The sequence below is a fragment of the Dermacentor albipictus genome, chromosome 9, assembly GCF_038994185.2.
Source record: "Dermacentor albipictus isolate Rhodes 1998 colony chromosome 9, USDA_Dalb.pri_finalv2, whole genome shotgun sequence".
Classification (NCBI taxonomy): Eukaryota; Metazoa; Arthropoda; class Arachnida; order Ixodida; family Ixodidae; genus Dermacentor; species Dermacentor albipictus.
In genome coordinates this window covers 104,118,540-104,138,409 of record NC_091829.1, presented here as the reverse complement: position 1 = coordinate 104,138,409, position 19,870 = coordinate 104,118,540, and the positions used below count along the sequence as shown (strand labels likewise).

Sequence of the window (19,870 nt, the reverse complement as noted above, 5' to 3'; positions counted from 1 at the left end):
ACAGAAAGGCCTATTACGAGTGTAAATACTACGTGCGCAATGTTTACCTCTGTCGTTGCCCTGATTATCCTCCGTCTCGAAAGAGCGGGTCAATAGCGATAGCAATACCCCACTTACTGCGTTATGTTTCAGTTTCTTTCTTTCTTTTTTTTCTAAAAGAGCCAAATCCAAGAATTGAAACTGGGCTAAATTTACGAGTACTATAACGCATACACAGGCACCCTTCATTTTTAAAACATTTTAAATAAAATAGGTCAATACTCGATTGGAACGCCGACTGAATAAAGCAGTCACCAATGAAAGATTAGTTAAATGACAGACCTGTTCGAATCCGCGTGAGCCACATCCGCCTAACCAATGGCTGTGCTCCACGAACACCTCGTGAGAGGGCTTCAACGGAGCCAAAGACCAAGAAACCGCTGCCGACTGTCCGAAACAGTGTGCCTAGTTCTATGAAGAAACATACGATCTAAACATCGAGCCGTCGTTCTTTCTACGTACACTCGTCACTATGCTCATGCAAGAGAGGACGGTGCCGAAGAAAGAACGTTTAGGGTCCTAAGTCTGTCGCACAAATATTGCCAAATCGTTCATGCAATGCCATTTATACTTTTTCTGGGCAGCCAAGGCAGGCACCAAAAGGAATATTCGAATCAAGATAAGCCCATTACTGCGTGGCATATCTACCAATACCAAATCTAAATTTTACTACTGAATGCCGACTGTAGTAGGTTTCCTGCATTTCAACTACAACGCAGCTTTGAGATGCTTTGATGGCACGAGCACTCTGACACAAAGTTTCCTGCAGTAGGTTTGACCATACTGTCAGTAGCAAACAGTTGCCTGCTTTTCCCTCCCGCTTAAATTGAATATGGTTCGTTACAAGAAAACTCTCGATATGGATGCGACATTTTCTTTCCCCGCAAACTGAAAGGTGCTGTTTGCTACCCATAATTCCGGTCGCCCTTACTATTGGCCTCGAGCTCCACCACTGGAAAAGCTGGCGCCACCGTCGGCGTGACGTGCTAGGAGGGATCACGTGGACATAGCGGCCGCGTCGGCTGCTTCTGGCGCGCCGAAGCGAGCTGAAAACGAGTTTAAATTCCCTCGTAAGCTGCGGCCCTAATTTAGTGGCGAAATTTTCCCGCTTCGAGTGTCTCCTTTACAACGCTTGAAAGCACTACAATAGGTAGTGGCTGCCTTTGAAGGCGCGCAACATGGTAGGCTACTACTCGGTGCCGCAGGGCCGGACGCACATAACGGAGGCCGGTGTCAGCCTTATTCACACGTAGCCGCAGGACAAGAAGCTGCGTGAAGCTTGGCTCGCGAAACATAAAACCGGCAAACAGTCATCGGCTACAACTCGGGTATGCAGCAAGCACAGACGCGAGGAAGATTTCTGCTACGGCGCCCGGTCTGCGATGTTCTGAAAACGCGCACTGAGACGCTCGCCCGAGTCCGCTGCCCGACTAATGTCATGACGGTTTGTTCTATGAACTTGTCGATGCTATAGATATTGGCAAGTTCAGTGGAGTGGAAAGGCAGCGGTAAGAAGCACATTTAAAAAAAGCATGGCATATGGTCATGTTTGTGTTATGAATTAATGCACTGGATTACAAAAAATGAGCAGCGGGAAATTACACGTTGAGGACACCGATAAACATACAGTGCGACGCAACTCGAGAAATAGTATTGAAAGGTCAAAGAATTTCGAAGAAAAGAAAGATTGAATCATCGCGACTGCAAATCACGTGCGTCGACGTCTCTACAATGAAATTATTTTTGAACAGCTCTGATAGCGCCCACGCAACAATGGTTGCTTGTACATTGTCAAATGCTCACATTCTGCGGCCTAAAGCTCATGGCATTGTGCGAAAATGCGCGTGCGGAGAAAGCGAAACAGTGCGCGGACAAGCATGCAGACGCGCAGTCGGTCGCTGCGAATCTGCGCGATCGCTGCATTGAGGCTTCTTTCTATTGCTCCATTTAGTTATACAAGCGCTATAAGAACATATTTCACATAGTTTGCTCTCAGCGTTTACCTACCTTTCACGCAAGAAGCTGTTTCGGGAGATTCCATCGCGGCGACCGCGCGCAGTGGCGTTCACTGTACGTATTCGGTAAAGAGATAGCATCTGTAAACGATTGTGTGCTTTCAGTTTGCCCAAGATTATTATTTAGACAGTAAGAAACTTCTCTTGTTTCGAAAGTACTTACAGAAATGTCCGGGAGAGCTCGCGCGTGGTGTTTTCAGTGAGCGCTGACAGCAAAACCTGTGAGGAGCGCGCCACGTGATCCCTCATACTACGCCAGCGAGGCGCTTCCGATAGATGGCGACTCCGTAACTCCTCGCCGCCAATAGCAACGTCACCCTAACAGATAATGTACGTGCCGCTAGATTTTCTCATGCCGCCTCGAATTCTGTGGCTCTACGGCAATCGCTCAACCTCGCTGGTTCAAGCGAAGCGTCATCGCGTGCTCTTGCGTGCAATTACGTCAACAGCGCTCAATTCACCCGGTGGTGGATGTCCCACTCCCCGCGTGGCACTGTGTCTCACTGTGCGCCCTATCGTTGCCGTTTCCCTTACCGCGGTACTAAAACCTCTCAATGTTCAAAAAGCTGCGCCGACCGTTTTCCTCCTCCTTCGTTTCACTTCCCCGTTCGGTACGGCCAGCGCGGCCTCGACAGTGGCAGTCGCGTTCGAGACCCGCGGGGCAGATTTTGAAGCGAGATTTCGGTTCGTTGGTCGGTAACTGACCTTACTAACACCGTTCTGTAAGTGCGCAAAAGAATAGAGGAAAGGGCCATTATTTAAGGCGCAAATCGTCAGCCCGTTGATTGTTCATGTTGCTGAAGCAGGCTGCATGTGCACGCGGTGTGCTCAAACACACGCGTGGCCACCAGATTTTCGAGTTTTGACTGCGTGAAAGTATGTGAACGCGGTTTCGTGGGTTCGTTTACGTGCCTGCTCGATACTTTTGCTCGACCGGCGCGCGAAATATTCCAACAGTTTGGGGCCGGCATCGCCTAACACTGGGCCGCTTCTGCTCTGCGTCTTCTACGGATGTGCGTAGCTGACACACGGGTTCTGGCGGTCAAGAGCAACGTTTTCACGGGTAGACGGTATTCATAATGCGAACAACGTACCGGTACTTCTCGCAGCACATGAAATCGTTTCTTATTTATTTATTAGAGCGCAGGAGGTTGCAATTTGATAAAAATAATGAACTTGATGGGAAAACTGATTAGTGGTTCCGCAAGCAATTATCACCCATCCCCGCCCCCCTTTAGAACCAGCAACACTTTTGTTGGAGAGCTAATTTTATATCTGTATGCTGCGTGCGTCTGCATTCTTTTGCGTTGTAAGGTTTCGTAGGGAAGCGGTGTCTCTATAACTAGAACACCATATACACAAGAAACGATTCTCGGCTTCTACGTGCCAAAACCACGATCTGACTTTGAGGCATGCCGTAGTGCGAGACGCCGGATTAACTTTGACAACCTGAGAACCGTTGACGTGCCGAATCCCAATGCACGCGACGCGGGCGTTTTTGCATTTTGCCTCCATCGAAATGCGGCCACCACGGCCGCGATTTGATCCCGCGACCTTGTGCTTCGCAGCGCCCCACCAAAGGCGCAAAGCCCCTGCGGCGGCTATAGAGACAAATTGAACAATAGCGTTGTAAGACCGAACTGTCCTCGAATGGCGTTCATAAAGGTGCTTATCACGGTCTCCGAGACGAGGAAAGTATACAGCACAAATTCACACAGTCCACTGAGCTGTCAGGCTCGCACAATCAATGACACCCGAAAGAAAAAGGATTAATTAATAAAGTGAAAAACAACAGATGCATTACTCCTTGTCGCGGCGCTGGTATGCAAACTTATGTAACTGCTCTACGCGCAGGTTCCACGGAAACTACGTCCGCACTCCATAATGAAAAGCCACGAAATTATTTCTCGCAAGAGATGAAACGCAGCGTACAGTACATATGATGCACGTGATACCATTTAATTGGACGCATAAAAAAGATATCGTTAAGCAGTAAAATTGTTAATCCTTATCAAGGGGCCTGTGGTATTTTGCGCGTTTTCTCTGCTATGATAATCCTGGGCACAACACGTGGGAGTAGCGCTGCTCATCCCTCTAATACCAAAGACGCGTCCGGCAGCAGCCGGGATAGAGGCGAAATGCAAGAGGCCGGTGGGAAGATTTCTCATTGGCGTTCCGTAATTCTCCTCGCACAGACGCGGTATGTTTCAGAAGTTGCCGGCCACTTTTCTCGCTGCTAGGTGCTTTGTCGTTGCGACAATAGATTAGATTTTTTACAGGTACTGCTCCAGAACGGCACAAGTAACCGCTAACAAAGGCCTTAGGAGAGCACCTCAGATTATAATAAAGGGGGTGGCGCAGGGAAACATCACATATAAAATTGGCGGTCCGAAACGGCGGGCAGCCGATATCGTGACGTCATCGCATGGTACTGACGTCGACATTGAGAAGATGGTTTCCTCTGACCTTTTACCTGTTCAAGCTGAAGCCCTTTGTCGCGTTCTTGAAGGCTATTGCGACATTTTTGACTTTGACAATCGACCCTTAGGTCAAACGTCCATCGTGACCCATCGCATAAACACTGGCGATGCGACCTCTATTCACCGACGTCCATATCGTGTTTCTGCGTCCGAACGAGCTGTTGTCCAACAGGAAGTCGAAAAGATGCTTGCAAAGGACATTATCGAGCCTTCTTGTAGTTAGTCCCAGGGCTTCTCCCGTCGTACTTGTCAAAAATAAGGATGGCACGTGGCGTTTTTGTGTAGATTATCGCCACCTGAACAAAACCACAAAAAAGGACGTGTACCCTCTGCCACGCATTGATGACGCTCTAGACTGCCTGTACGGTGCCACCAATTTTTCTTCTATCGACTTGCGGTCCGGCTACTAGCAGTCATCCGTCGACGACATGGACCAAGGGAAGACTGCATTTATTACCCCTGACGGACTTGATCCGTTCAAGGCGATGCCTTTCGGTCTCTGCAACGCGCCCGCCCCCTTCGAACGAATGATGGACTCTGCTTCAGGGGTTCAATTGGTCCACCTGTTTGTGCTATCTGGACGACGCCATCGTTTATTGGCCCACATTTGACACGCATCTACACCGTCTTGCAGCGATTCTTGACGTGTTCCGCCACGCCGGTCTCCAGTTGAACTCGTCGGAATGTCACTTCGCTCGCCGCCAAATCACCGCCTTTGGACACCTTGTAGACGCCAGAGGCGTGCGACCTGATCCGGACAAAATTCGCGACGTTACGAACTTTCCTGTTCCGAAGTCTACCAAGGACGTTCGTAGTTTCGTAGGGCGGTGCTCTTATTTCCGACGCTTTGTGAAGGATTTTGCGACCATCGCACGTCCCCTTACCGACCTCTTGAAGAAAGACGCCCTATTTTCTTGGGGACCTAACCATGCCGCATCTTTTTCGCAGCTCACTACTCTCCTTACCACGCCTCCAATTCTGGCCCATTTTGACCCGTCTGCCTCAACGGAAGTTCGAACTGATGCCAGTGGTGACGGCATTGGAGCAGTGTTAGCACAGCGCCAGCGTGGACATGATCGCGTTATAGCCTATGCAAGCTGACTTGTATCACCCGCCGAGTGCAATTATTCAATCACAGAGCGCGAGTGCCTCGCTCTTGTGTGGGCTGTTGCCAAGTTTCGTCCGTACTATTACAGATGCCCCTTCTGTGTCATCACTGATCACCACGCGCTCTGCTGGCTATCCTCGCTCAAGGACCCCCACGGGACGACTCGCTCGCTGGGCGTTACGCCTGCCAGAATACACCTTCTCCGTGGTATATAAGACGGGATGCTTGCACCAGGATGCCGATTGTTTGTCCCGCTACCCCGTCAACGACCCGGCTGATGCGGACACCGTCGCTTGCGTTTTCTCTGTCTCCCAGTTGCTTTAAATCGGCAACGAGCAACGCCGCAATCCTTCATTACGAGCTCTCACCGACCATCTGGAGTCAACGCCTGGCGATGCCTTTCCCTGGATGTTTCTCCTTAAGGAAAGGACACTATACCACCGCAATCTCGATCCATACAGCCTTGACCTTCTGCTCGTAATTCCATCCCACCTGCGTTCGACTGTCCTCCAAAAACTTCAAGACGCTCCCCTGGCGGGACACTTGGACGTCTCGCGCACATACGACCGTGTACACCGTCGATTCTTCTGGCCGGGTCTCACCCGCTCTGTGCGGTGCTACGTTGCCGCTTGTGAGCCCTGTCAGCGCGGGAAGAAGCCCTCCACACCTCCAGCTGGATGTCTCCAGCCGATCGGCATCCCACCGGAACCCTTTTTCCGTGTTGGTCTAGACCTTCTTGGACCGTTTCCTCTCTCGGGCTCCGGAAATAAATGGGTCGCCGTCGCTACTGATTATGCTACGCGGTACGCAATCACCAGTGCCCTCCCGAGAAGTTGTGTTACTGACGTTGCTGACTTTCTGCTCTATGACATCTTTTTAGTGCACGGCGCTCCGCGCCAATTACTCACTGACCATGGCCGCAGCTTTCTGTCGGTAGTCGTCGAGGACATCCCTTTCTCCTGCTCGACTAAGCACAAGTTCAGCACGTCCTACCACCCACAGACCAACGGCCTCACAGAGCGCCTCAACCGGACCATCACCGACATGCTATCCAAGTACGTTGTGACCGACCACCACGACTGCGATCTTCACTTACCATATGTGACGTTCGCGTATAATTCATCGCGTCACGACACCGCCGGCTATTCACCATTCCATCTCCTACATGGCCGAGAACCCGCGTTGCTCTTAGACACTTTGTTGCCCTCGGCCACACGTTCAGCCACTGAATAAGCCCGCGACGCGATCGCCAACCACGCACGCCAGCTCGCCGGCACCCATGTCGAGGCCTCGCAGGAGCATCAGAGACGCCTATATGATTGCCACCATCGCGACGTACACTTTACTCCGGATTCTCTGGTCACCCATTCGACGTGTGGGCCTTTCTGAAAAGTTGCTGACGCACTACACTGGCCCATACCGTGTGGTGCGACAAGTGACCGATGTCACGTATGAAGTCATCCCCGCCGACCTGTCAGCGTCATCGTCGGCTGCAAGTGACATCGTTCACGTGGCAAGACTAAAGACATACCACACACCTTTCACCGCAGATGTGTAGATTAAGCACCGGACCCGCCGTGGTTGCTCAGTGGCTATGGTGTTGGGCTGCTGAGCACGAGGTCGCGGGATCGAATCCCGGCCACAGCGGCCGCATTTCGATGGGGGCCAAATGCGAAAACACCCGTGTGCTTAGATTTAGGTGCACGTTAAAGAACCCCAGGTGGTCAAAATTTCCGGAGTCCTCCACTACGCGTGGCTCATAATCAAAAAGTGGTTTTGGCACGTAAAACCCCAAATATTATTATTATTATTAGATTAAGCACCGGGACGGTGCTTCTATTGCCTGGGGTGATGCTACGGGACAGCCGCCACAGTGTGGCAGCACTGAGGAGAAAGAAGACGACGTGGCCCCCGCTTGATATAGCGTCGTCATCTTTGCCAACGTTGGTCTACGTGTATATATTGTCACGTGGTCGTGACGTCAAAGAACACAGTAGCAGTACTGTGAAAGACAAAACTAGCTTTTATTGGGCGAACCTGTGCCATAGAGAAAGAAATTTCAACAAGAGCGGACACTCCCATAGAGCCCAGCGGCCGAATTGACTGTAGCGCACCAAGCGGATGTTGTTGACTTCTTCCGGTTTCGGTTTTGGGCGCGCGCGTTTTGAACACCAGTTGGTACACGCCGCGCCGGCTCCGCTGCTCGGCATTCTTTTTTTTTCCCCACTTCTGCTGCACCTCGCGTTGCCTTGGCGTGGAATCGTTTCATTATTAAGTAGAAATGATTGCGATTGACCTTTACAAGACTGCGCCGAATCTGTCAGCTGTAATTTCATAAAGAAAATGAAAGACGTCTTCTGAAATGATGAAATGTTTATTTTGCTGTATATAAATGCTCGTTCCGGGCTTCTTCTGCATTCATCCAAAGTTGCGGCACCAGGTAAGCAGCAGTCGTTGCCGTACGATGCTCCACCGGATTCCATCAGCTCAAAGAAAGTGAATTACAAGCATGTATCATTTCGGTATATTGACCTAACAGGAGTATTGCGTGTAGAGGCGAAACGTTCGTAAGTGGTGAATGAGCGGCATTACAGATAAATTCACTTTTAGGTACATTTCGCAGCAAAGACTCCTCCCAAACAATGCCATAAACACAGAACATCCGATTTTCAGGCACCCCTCCTTTCCCGGGCATTATTTCCTGCACTTTAAGTGCACAAATACACGGGTGACTGCGCGTTTCCAAAACAACTTGGCCTCAGTCGACACGATGGTACGCCAAGTACACAAAGGTGGCTACAACACAGGCTCAGCCAGACCATGTTACACGCTCGCAGAATGCCTTGTAATCGCACTCAAGTCAGACTCGTGGGTGCAAAGCCTGTTTTCAGTCGCTCAGAATACATAAATGTCATTTCCTTGAGCTCCTCCGGGTTATCTTTTACGCGTCCTGCCGGCGCATGCAACACTCCCGTGTTATCAATCTCGGCAATCGCTCGTCGCGTTTTCGAGAAGCGTGAGTACCGAAATAAGGTATATGTTGTTGCAGGGCTATAAAATGCGTCACAAACTTGTCCCACTAAAATTGAGTACACGCAAAACTAACTCGCTATGGCCAGCTTGCTTTTTTGCTAACAGCTTCACAACCCCAGGCGCGGCGAGCAAGCCTCAAAATATCCCAAAAAGTTACCAAATAAATTACAATGCTTCTTCGGGTCAGAGAATGCTTCACGAACTTCTACTAGTAAGATTTAGTACACGCGAAACTAACTGCGGCACACAGCCGAGCTGCTTTTCGCTAACTGCGTCAATAGGCCGGGCGCGGCAACCGTGCAACTACCCCAAATATAACGACGTTAGTTACAATAAGGTTGGGGGCCACAGAATGTGTAAAAACTTGTCTTAGGCGCTACGACGTTGTACACGCATGCACACGCGCAAATGCGTCACACGGCCGAGGCGGTTTTCGCTTACTGCGTCAATGAGCCGGGCGCGGCAAGCGTGCCCAAAAACTACCGAAATAAGTTACAGTAATGTTGGGGCTCATAAAAAGCGTCGCAAACATCTCCCAGGACGAGGCATTAACTCAAATTACCTGCGCCAGGACGGCGGTGCTGTTTTTCGCTAAATGCGCCACTCGAACTAAGCCTAATTGTGATTAAAATGAGCTGCACACTGTCAAACACAATTTCTCACCTTGCCGTAGTCCAGTAGTGTAGTGGTGCCATGTCGAAATGCAGACAAAACGCAAGAGAAGCATAGAGAAGGCCGAGAGCTCAATAAAATGGGCTATATCCAAAACAGAAGGGTCGCCGAGCATGCGAGCTTCGCACGTACGACCATCCACGTTCACTCCTGCGGCTTGTCTGACGCATGACGTATGCACGCGCGTCTGGCGTGCCGCTAGCTTGTTGCTAGGCAACGCAACAAAAAGTTGCAAAGTATAAGTTCATTCACACACAAAACTTTTTCACTTTTAGTGGGAACGAATTAAAAAAATTAAACGTTGTCTGGAAGTTTATTTCACATTCTTTTTTTCTGATGCTCGCGTCAACTAACGGTTGTTGTTGAAACTAGGCGTGACGTGTTTCCTGTTGCCAGTTTTTGAAGAGTGTCCCCTCTTGTTAAATTTCTTTCTCTATGCCTGTGCCCACAAAACAGGCTACACTTAAAGCACAACGATAGCGGTGAACACAGTCGGCGATCGTCGTAAATCTGATCTACGGGTCAAGCGCGTCGGCTTTTATAGAGCAGTCTTCGAATGTTCCAGACTAATCGTTCGGACCCGCGTGCCTTCCACAAAGTTCTACTCCATTCGCGTTACGCGATGAAATCAGATAACACAAGGTGCGGCGACAACAGACAGCCGGGTAGAAGCATCGATAACTTTCCAGAAACGTCGGATACATGCAGGTGCGCACCGCACTGTGCGATTACATTTGTTAGGCGGCAAAACTTGTCGCCCGATAAAGACAAGTACACGTGTCAATATATTGTAAATAGACTTGTACATCAGCTACACGTAACAATATTATACCCCTCTGACACGCACAGGCCTCGGCGAGTCACAACCCAAGGACCAGCCCAGGTTCTAGCTTTGGTATTCCCGTTGCCGCTTTGTTGTCCTGGAGGCGCTGTCAACAATACGAAATAATGACACGTTCTTACTACTAGTAAATACAGTCTATTAAAGAAAAGCAATCACGCGCAGCCACCAACTTCTGACGCAGCGCTACCACGCTCGTGCAAAGAATTACGGGACGCCAACGAGAAATTTACCGGCCCATGTACTGTACCATCAAAGTGCGCGTTAAACACCTCAAGGTGACTAAATAAGGTTATCCGGAGCCATTCGCTACGACCTCCGTCATAGCCTTCCACAAACGAAATCAATAGATGGGGGCGTTTATTGAACAAAAACTACCGCATGCGTAAGCATTGGTGAGCCTTGCAATAGCGTCGAGGACGTGCTAGCTTCTGGGGGGGGGGGGATGAAAAAAAGAATGCTTGAATAAAGTTTCTTTTATGCCGCACCCCAGCTGCAGATGCGAGCACCTTCGTGGCGAAACAATAATCTTACGATACAAAGCCAGTACATTCGAAAAGTCAACGTAGGCGCGCTGAAAGCTGCGCCCAGCATACGCAAGCACATTTTTTAAAAAGCACGTAAACTAGGGTCAAGAGAAGATGTAATGAAGAACCGTGGCCGCTTCACAACGCTGTCCGTTGTTTCCAGCCTCCTTCAAGTGAGCCCGGCCGACGCTATGCGTCCACGCTTTTCTTCGTTGTGCGTTGCTCTCGCCGGATGGCAAACAGAAAAGCACGTTGCACTCGCCTTGTCGGTTGCGGCAACCGAAGGCGCAGCAGAACGGCATTACAATGACGTTCTCGTCCCTAACACATTTGATTTAGTCCGCTAACGCACTCGATCAATCCATTTGCGCTTGCTTTCACTTCACTTTATTTCCAACACAAAGTTGAGGGTCCTCCAGGCAAAAAAGTTGTCATAGACAACTCGATGGGACGTGCCGCCGTGCATTACTTCTAGGTACCACCGGTACCTCTTCAGGTTGGCACAGTACCACCGCTAAAATTGGCAACACCGTGAGATTATTAGTACTGCGTTATTTTGCACCATCACGAGTCAGCATCTTCGTCGCACTGGGTCGGAAATGGAGGTCGCAGCGCGCTGGAAAGAAAAAATATACGCAAGAGCGCTCCGCGTGCTTTCACGCGCCACGAACTGGCCAATGGGGGAGCAGAGGAGGCTGGGACGACCGGAGGTGGCGAGGAGGAAACGCCAGGGAGAGCGGTGCAGTGGAAAGCTCTAAGAATTGCGCTACTTTTGGAAGATTAAAGGGTTTTACCACCGTCCCTTGACTGTACGTGGGAAACAGCCGGTAGTTCGGGAGCCACTTCACCAAGCACCAGTTCGGGGGCCCGACCAGCGCCTGCGACCAGGTCTCGTCGCAAAGGCTGGGAATCTCAAATGACAGCGCCAGCATCTTCGACCAGAGGTGCAATGCGCGTAATGAGCGTCTTCCCGCAATGCAATGAGCGTCTTCCCGAGAGAAGTATTGGAGAACGCTCATTTTAAAACCGCGCCGCCTTGGATTACCCCTAAATACCACCGGTACCTCCTCATGGTGGTACCGTACCACCGGTAAAATTGGTGCGGGTATTACCACTTCGTTAGTCTGCACCATGACGAGCACGTACACAAATTGGTTAACCGGGTAATAAAGGAGGCCATTTGAAGGACACTGTAGTCTTTCTATTGCTTATTGTGAGCGAACACATAATGTGCAACCGTTTATTTTCTGGCGCCCTTCATTTACGCCATCTTGCTGATTATAATATATTGCAAAATTTAAGGGAGGAACACAAATTGTGGCAGAAACAGTCTCGCAATGACCATAGACGGTAATGCGTTAGCATTGAATCATTATAGCGGCACAACGTATTACCACTGTCGAAACTAGCTATGTATAAGCGCCTATACTGCAGCGGCACTACTCCCTCGCCGTCCCTTAAAACGCAGTGCGCCATCTAGCGCTGCCACCGCGAAACCTGCGGATATCCTCCGAAATACATGGTGCGCTGGTTCATCAGAACGCTGAGAAACGCGTCATGCGGCAACCGGACCCCTCTATCGCGCTTCTTTCTGGTACTGCTGAGAAGTCCGGACGTGGCGTCCGAAACGAAAAACGTGGCTAACGGGAGCCTGCCACACGCAGAAAACAGCTCTCTCGAATGCAGCACACTCAGCGACACAAACTCAGTGACTCAAATTGGCGAGAAGTTAATTGAACAGCGCCACATACCCAGTGCATTCAAGGCGCAGTCTGCTAATGCGTCAGGTTGCTGTCCATGAACAATCCGCGGGACGTGGGTTAGACTGCCCTAAGGGATCGGGAATTTCCAGGGATATCGTTCGCATTTGTAAAGTGGCGCATTCCTCGTGGCACATACGTAGCTACCCAGGTTGGCATGAAAGATGTTTAATAAAAAGCCGCACACACCTACTGGCGCATACTAGAGGACGCAAGTTCACATCAAAGAGGTTCATTCGAGACCAGCACAGACCGAGTGGCATATACTCAGTGCTCCAAGTCGACGTCAACGAGTTTCTTCGAACAGCGGCATCTAGTCCCGCACCTTACAGTGACCCATATCTGCGTGAAAAAAGTTCGTGGAAGAGTGGCACTTACGTACACATTACCACGTACTCAGTGAGCCAAGTGGATCCGACGGTTGATTTCGAATCAGGTTACTTCAGCACAGCAGTTCGATGGACCTTTCTCATTCGTCCATAGACTAGCTATTGACCCAGGTAAGCAATGAAACAGTTAGATGCAAGGAAACCTGAACAGAAATGTCCTTGATGTAACCTAAGAATGCTAAAGCAACAAAATTTATAAAAGTTAGTACAAGATTGCCAGGTAGGCGGCGTCCATAGTTCAGGACGGCATAGCGCTGGCCGATTCTTGGCCTTGGTTAAAAGCAGTGCTGGTATTGAGGGATCCAGCTCATCTGCTGGGCCTCCCATTCTCGACGGTTGGTGCGGTGATGGGTGGTATCGATGGGTTGCGTCCACACTCCCATATCAAGTGGTAGAAGCCATTGAATTCAAACCAGGAGGTGCAGCTGTAGGTGTAGCTCGAGGGATACATGACGTGCAGCAGGATGCCGTGCCGGTATGAGCGGGTCTGTAGTTTCCAGTACATCAACGCCTCTTATCTGGTCATCTTGCAGAAGGACATGTTGCTGGGCTATGGTGCTTATTTAATGGCGTGATGTAAAGCAAGGGCACCACCACAAAGATGAGAAACACAGAACGCCTGTGATGTGTTCTGTGTGTCCGTTTGAGGTTGTGCCCTTGCGCTGAATCATACCATTGGGGTGGTCAGCTTGAGGTGCGGGAAAAGGTAGGCCTTCTTACGCCGCCTGTAGTGGTTCAGGTTGTCTGTGCATTTTTTCGGGAGGCCTCCGAGCGTGTCGAGCGGAGCTCTTGAAACAGACGCGCTATCCAAGCGGTGACAGCCGCTACATTACTCGTCAACGACGTTTCCCGGGTCTAAAATAATTAATATTTCTTGGAAGATTTTCTTGTTTCTTCAAGAATTTCAAGGCTTATTTTGAATAGGCAGCCTGCTGGGAAGCTTCCGCACGCTGTTTCCGAGTCCGTGATGGTGGTGGTGTGCTCTTCCTTTCCCTTGCCCTCCACGGCGGCTAGGGCTATCACTGCTTCTTCCGAGAAGTAGATGTCTGAAGTCTTCGCCGAAGCCACTGCTACGTTTTTCTCCCTGGCCAGTCATCCCTGCACAGTGTGTGTCACACGTTCTCTTGTTTTGCAACGTTGGTGCATCTGGCTTTTCCTCCTCTTCTCGGTCCTTCGTAGGCCTTGGTTAGGGCTTGTACTCTTGCTTCTTTTACTTGCGTTCCGGGTTCACACTTGAGGGGACGCTTGCTGCCGTGATCCTTTCTTTTACGGGTCTTCAGTCATTCACGGTCAGTCATCTTCAAGTACATTGCCCAGTAGTCTTAGCGTGTCTCTGCCCGCGCTGGTAAGCCCGTGCTTGTAAGCACTCGTCTGGTGGGTGTCTGCTAGTTCGTCCCAAGTATAGTGGATTCACAGCCTGAGTGTCTTCTCCGTCGATGTCGCCGAGGGGAGCCTCAGTGCCAGCTTGTAGGTATTTCCTATGAGATTGTTAATGTCGTCACTCTCACTTTTCTTGAGACCCAGTTAAGGGATGCCATACGTGACCCTGGTGATTATGAAGGCTTGTTTTAGTCAGAGTGTGCCCCAGTCTTTCAGGTCGTCCGTTTTGTTGGTCCCACTTCCCACAATGTGCGCTACTGGGGTAATTGTCTTTTAGAAAAATCACCGTATTTATGAAAAATGAGGCCTAGCTTACAGAGTACGTCTACATTTGTTATGGTAACTCCGTTTATAGTCAACGTTGGGTTTGGTATCTCCTGAAGAGGCCACACTGTTGCCTTCTTTTTCAGAATTAGGAGCTCCGACTTTTCCGAATGTCACCGAGCTATAGGGTGTTTAGAATGCCGTTTGAAACAAAGCGATTGTAAATAAATATTAAAGACCGGTCCGTTCATACATATGTACAGCAAACACAAAAATTATATTTATATGACACCTGAATACAAAATATAGAAACCAAACTACTCTTTAACACTAATGTTCAAAGGTCACTATAACGGTAATGAAGGAATGTCATCGGATCATGGTACAGACGGTGGAAACAATATTGGCCTTGCGGAGATGCTGGCAGCGAGATTCGACGTTGGTGCAGAGCTGATGAAGCGGCGGCAGTTGACCGCGCTGTAGCGCGTCGGGCTTGGCAATGGCCGGCGTCATTTCGGTTTTCGCCAGCCAGAGCTTGGGCCCGGAGCTTCGGCATGGCTATAGATACGCTGGCTGTACCCGCGTTGAACGCCCTTACGACGTTCGCCAATTGCAGGCTGTGAGAAGAAGAACTTTAATGATGATCGTCTTCCCATTCGTGAGCGTGCAGCTACCTTAGGCCAGGAACTTGGCAAGCCCCTACTCCCGCGCCCTGGACACCATCTTCTTGGTCCTGCCACGTCTACCACGGTCACCATCTCCCTCCAAACCCTCTCACGCCCCCTCCCACCAGCTTCTTTTCTTTTTCTCATTAATTCGGGCACGTGCGCCTGGTGCCGATATGCTCACTATTCCTCACATGTCGCCGCCTTCCTCTTCCCTTTATTCACTCCGCGCACATCATGACACCGGGGCGCACGAGGGACCGCGGCGGATTAACACTTGGACTTGTCGGTGACTTCTTGGAAGGCATCGTGTTATTCACCCGCGTATCCCGTACTCATACACACGGTCACTTCGTCCGTGTATATATGTGTTCGGTAGCCTCCTCATCGCTATAGTTAACAGCAACGGTGAGATCAACGACCCCAGAGGGATTCCTATCTGCGATATATGCATCGTTTCAGTACCGAGCCTATGGTCTCCGTGTCGACCTGTCAAGTCGGGGACGTAGTCGTACATCCTTCGGCCGCAGTTATAAGTCCTTCATCCCACGAAGCATCGCTTCGTGGGAGACAGTATCGAACGCCAGCTTGGCACTTTTGTGAGAAGTGGTGAGGCCGTCAATGACTTCTTTCAGCTCAAGTAGAACGTCCTGTGTTAAAAGCTGAAGCCAAAAGCCTAACATATTGTTCAGTAGTTTTTGCCTTCTTCCACGTAAGAAAGCCATTAGTGGACCATGTGGTCGAAGATTATCCCCGCATACGACATCAAGTAGGTGAGGCGTAGCTTCTGTAGCTTAGTGGGCTTGCCGGATATAGCAATCAGCGTCACATCCGGGATCTTTCACTGGTCGATATACTGCCGCTCTTGCAACTCTCGTTCATGTAATTTAGTAGGATCGCCATTGATCCGCTGTCCAGGTTAAGGGAGGTCTTGTCACTTTTGTCCAGTCTAGGTGTTATTTAGTTCGTGAGGTTTCTTATGCCTGCCACGATATCTGCTTTGGCGAAAAGTTAGCCTGGAGGTATTCCTCCGTCACGATCTCGAGCAGTTCTTCAGTGCCCTGGAAGTTGCGCACGAGTCTTTTTATGTGTTACCCTGTGACAGTCTTTAACTCCATCTTGGGAAGGAGGGTCTCTAAGATGGCGCAAGTCTTTCGCTTGCTTAGGGTTGCCTGTTTTGGGTCGCACGGTTGATTCCATTCCGTCGTCCCAGTGTTTCGTGACCCGTCGCGATGGCTTAGCGGCTACGGTGCTCCACTGGTAAGCACGATATCTTGGAATCAAATCCCGGCCGCGTCGGGCGCATTTCCATGGCAGCGAAATGCAAAGGCACGCGTCTTCCGTACATTGGGGGCGCCTTAAAGATCCCCTAGTGCTAAGAACTAATCCGGAGTCCCCCGCTACGGAATGTCTCATAATGAAATTGTGGTTTTGGCACGTAAAACAGGAGAGCTAAATTCAGGTTCCAGTTCTGCGGCAGACTCTTCCGCCGTCCGCGAGACTGTGGAAACGCGGATCTTGAGTTTGCGATTTATATTCTGCTTCTTCCATATCTTCAAGATTCCTCATCTGGTCTCTAAAAGGTGGAGTAAGTGTGCGTCGACATCAGGAATGTCTGTAGTGAGCTGAATGGTCTTTGCGCGCTTGGTAAATACCAGTAAATCCATCACAGTCTTAGTCTACCCTCCGATTTCCTCAAGATTTCTGTTGTGTTCGTCTTTCTAGAAAATGGGCCAGTCCGAAATTCTGGCCTGACCTGCTCTCACGGGGCTCTTGTGATGCGCTAAATTGGTTTGGATATTATGATGGTCCTTTCTCAGAATCTCCTGCTTCGATTACTTAACTTGCCTTAGGTTAACGGAAAATGTGAGGTCTGGTATCGTGTCTCTGGAGACGTTGCTGCCCATTCCAATTAATATTTTAGGATCGTTCCACACCATCAACCTATGGTCCTGTGCCGCGTTGTGCACGTGTGGGCCATTCATGTTCGTCACTCTGCATCCAAAAATCATGCGTGGCTGTTAATATTGCTAACCAGCAAAGTCTCCGTTGTCAAACCTTAAGGACGCGTGAAAATTTCTGGGAGAATATGTGTGGTATACTTTCTTTCCAGCTAATTCTCCCAGCTGTAGCGCCTAAAACGCGGAGTATTTAATGTGCCTAGGTGCGCAAACTTGCGCTATCCAGCTCACGCTTGTGTTCCATGCATTGAATGCACGTAAAATAACCCCAGGGGTAACGTTGAAAGGATCCTGAAAAGATTTTGACGATTTTGTAAAAACGTAGAGTCGCTAGGGTAGGTCTATCTGATAATTAATTGACGCATCTAAGTGCTCCACGCAAAGCGTGTATTTTCTTATAAGGTTTTAAAATGTACATCGCTAAGGATCGCAGCTCGCCACTGGGCTGAGTTTTCAGCCGCCTATGACCAGGTGACACGAGGTGACCATATGACGCCAGTAGGGCCAGCTATGCCATTGGCTGCCCAGGACACATCATCGATAATTTTTCCAACTTAATGGTGAACAAATGTTGCTCGTAATAGTTGCAATGCTAGTCAATTTGTTTCTATAGAAAAGAAACCAACGGAAAGAGAATGCACAAGGACAATTTATCACTGCACTCAAAACTTCCGGTACATAGCAATTGTCGTCTGCTTGTGCTACAACGTGCTCCATGTTGACGAGAGCTCCGCGTTCAGTGTCGGTTTCGAGCGTTCTTTTCACAAGCACCATGGTTCGCCCATGTTAGGTTGTAGGCTGCAAACGTAGGGAGTGGCAATATGTCAAGCTGCAACATTCAATTCATCGTGCCCCTCTGCAAGCCAGCAGACGAGCGGAGTGGTTGCAGCGCAACGGCCTGTCGGTACCCGATCGGCGCCAGGATTTGCGCGCTTGCGGCCGTCACTTCACTCCGACAGATTTCTATATACAGGAATGCACCCAGGGGGGCCCTCCCCGCCCACGCCACCACTCCTCACACACATTCCTAAAGCGCCAACAAGTCAATCTATTCAGCGGTCAACATTTTGCTACCTTTTACAGCGAAAGCTGTGTATACCTTCCGTAGTCTTTTCGGCGTCCGTCAACAGAAAAAATCATGTGGGCCGATCCTGGTGATAGTCCAAGCTCTATGCCACATACACCTGTGGGCTCGGGAACCTGTAACGCGTCCTTCGGGATCTTCGGGATGGCCCACCTATGGGGCATGCTTAACGCCTGCTTCACCTCCGGCGAGGGTCGGCCCAGTGTTGCACTATTTTCGGGATCGGCCCACGCATGGGGAGTGCTTAACGCCTGTTTCACCTTTGCCGCGGGTCGGCTCAGCATCGCGCTACTGTCGGGGTCGGCCCACATATGCGGAGTGCCTAACGCCTCTTCACCTCCACCGGGGGTCCGCCTGGTGTTGCATCTTCGGACCGACTTCCGGCAGAGGTGAAGCACCTTGCTTTTCGCTTGACACCTTTGACTGTCGTCAGTTTTCGTTGTCACTCTGTCTTCACAGAGTGGTATGGTAGCCAATTTTTTCACTCCTTTTGGATGGCGGTAGTTATCGCTATCTTCTGGGGTTTGAAGGCCAGTTTTCTCGTCGATACGGTGCCCGCACGATTAACTCGAGATGAGTTCAGTTGTCACCATGTATTCAACGATCACGCGATTCGCTGTTGCTTTGTTAGTTCAATCTTCTTCGTTTAGACTGATCCAGGGAGCAGGGATTCGGTTCGCAGTGAGCTGGTCTGTATGCTCGTGGAACGAGTCACGACCGGAGAAAACGCCAATGGCGTTTAGCTTTTCCTTTGGCTTCATTGTTTCCACGAGTGGCGGCTCGCCGCGATGCTGGAAGATCCGCGGAACCTTATACTCATTATATGGTTTAGATAAGGTGGAAAATAAGATAATGCGATACAGCGCCCATCATCAGATCCTGCAATAATCGCTAAACCCATAAGCAATATGAATGTCACCCGTTACCTCGCCTGGCTTTCATCTAATTGCACAGCACGTTTCGTGCAAAATTGATTTGCAAACAAGAATCACAAGGAGTTGAAAAATTAGGCGATCTGCTCAGCAAGAGACTGAAGGCAACTGCTAAACAGGAAGGAAAAACGAAAATTAACAAACTTAACCGTTTTTTCTGAAAATATTTGTCGATCAACATCTTCTTATTTCAATGGGAAGTAGAGTAAACGCCGCCGGGAGTGGAGAATAATTTCACATGTTTTGAATGACGCTTCTACAGTTATCAGTCGAGCCGCCAGACGTAGCCCCTTCTCTGCTGTGCTAATGTGGGTGTTTATCTGACCTTCCGCGGCTGGCGCAGTATGTCTAGAACTGCAGCGTCCTGCGCTCTACGCGGTTGTACGGGACTGCTGACCACGCATCAGTACGCACTTCCCAAATAATAACGCGATTCGGTTTTGCCACTTGGTAGAGCTCTAAACGAGGGATCCAGAAGAACTGTGATTGTTCCACAAATATATATTTTTCTATATTTCTTCCACAGCTAATTAAAAAGGCGCTACTAGAAATCTTTATTTTACACTACGGTTCTTTATGGTTAATGGGTGGGCATTATTCACATTTGTCAACTAAAAGTACATCCTCCCCCCTCCTGATTTGCATGGAAAGTTGCCTTGGGTTGCCCCTCCCCCCCGATAAAAAATCCTCGGTACGCGCCTGACTATATACCACGATAGT

At 49.8% G+C, this 19,870-nt stretch overlaps 1 protein-coding gene across 3 annotated transcripts in view; it reads right to left on the bottom strand.

The window, feature by feature from the left end:
- LOC135907201 (phospholipid-transporting ATPase ABCA3-like) overlaps positions 1-19,870 on the bottom strand; it is a 314,412-nt gene that overhangs the window by 226,301 nt on the left and 68,241 nt on the right. The gene's annotated exons all lie outside the window — the stretch shown is intronic.